The sequence below is a fragment of the Eurypyga helias genome, unplaced genomic scaffold (assembly GCF_000690775.1).
Source record: "Eurypyga helias isolate BGI_N326 unplaced genomic scaffold, ASM69077v1 scaffold1787, whole genome shotgun sequence".
NCBI lineage: Eukaryota > Metazoa > Chordata > Aves > Eurypygiformes > Eurypygidae > Eurypyga > Eurypyga helias.
Window position 1 is genome coordinate 2289 of NW_010259586.1, and position 1114 is coordinate 3402.

Genomic DNA, 1114 nt, shown 5'->3' on the forward strand with positions numbered 1-1114 from the left:
GGAGATCAGGAAGTTTGTGATAAAGAAAAGGCAGGCTCTCGTCTGACATGTAATCTCTCTTTTGGCTTGAAGTAAACCTGCTCCTTCAAGGCTATGCCATCAACAGGGCCTGGCTCAAGTTTCACCACTAAATCTGAGTCAACAATCTCTAATCTGGACACCGGGCCTGGGATCCAGGCTCAAGTTGCATTTGAGACAACAGGGACACGGGGAGGTGGGGGCCGGTGTGGGGGGAGTGGGGAGAGGAGGAAAAAGACAATCTTTGTTTCTCATTTGATTGTCTGCACAAGGCTGAGCTGAGGTCGTGTGTCTTTTTTTTTTTTTTTTTTTTTGTCATCTCCAAGATAAAACTTTGCACCTTTCTGGCCTTGAAATTGCCTTCCTGACACTTATATTAAGCACAGAAGATATATGTCCGAGAATGGGGGACATAAGTTTGCGGAGCAGCTCAGATTTGGAGTTCTTTTCATCTTTCTGATATGTGATACCGTGACATAAGCTGCCTGCAGTGGGGTTGCTATGCAGATATACAGTTTCTGAAAAGTTACACCAGGAAAACTAAAACCTACCGATGGATTTAGCGTTTCACGAAGAAGCGGGATAAAATGTGTAGCAGTTAGACTCAAAAGCTAAAAAAAAGGTGAATTAAACTTTCATGAAAACAATCTCCATAAAATAAAAATAAGGATCAATAAGTATAAAAGTATCTTGTTGCATTCCTAGCCTTTGGGCCGCTGGCTTAATCCCGCTACTGTATATAATAAAGGAGACCCTGTGTGTTTAATGGCAGGGACAGAAAGAAGGGAGAAATACTTGGGTACCGTCCCCCCTAATTTCACCCTCTTCCCCCCTCTTTGTTGCAGCCTCGCCACGATTTTATTTTGAAAAATAAAGACTAGAATAAAAAATATGTTGTCTGAGGCTTCCAGCCAAAAATGTGCCAGCACTTTCCCTTCCCACCCCACCCCCCCACAAACTCCTTAGGCCAAAAGCCTTAACAAAAGCTGTTTTCTGTTTGGAAGATCTCCGGGTCCTTCGCTCTCTTTCCTAACCCCTAACACAGGAAATGATTTTATAATTCACGTTATTAAGGAATTCGACTCACGCTGCCCCC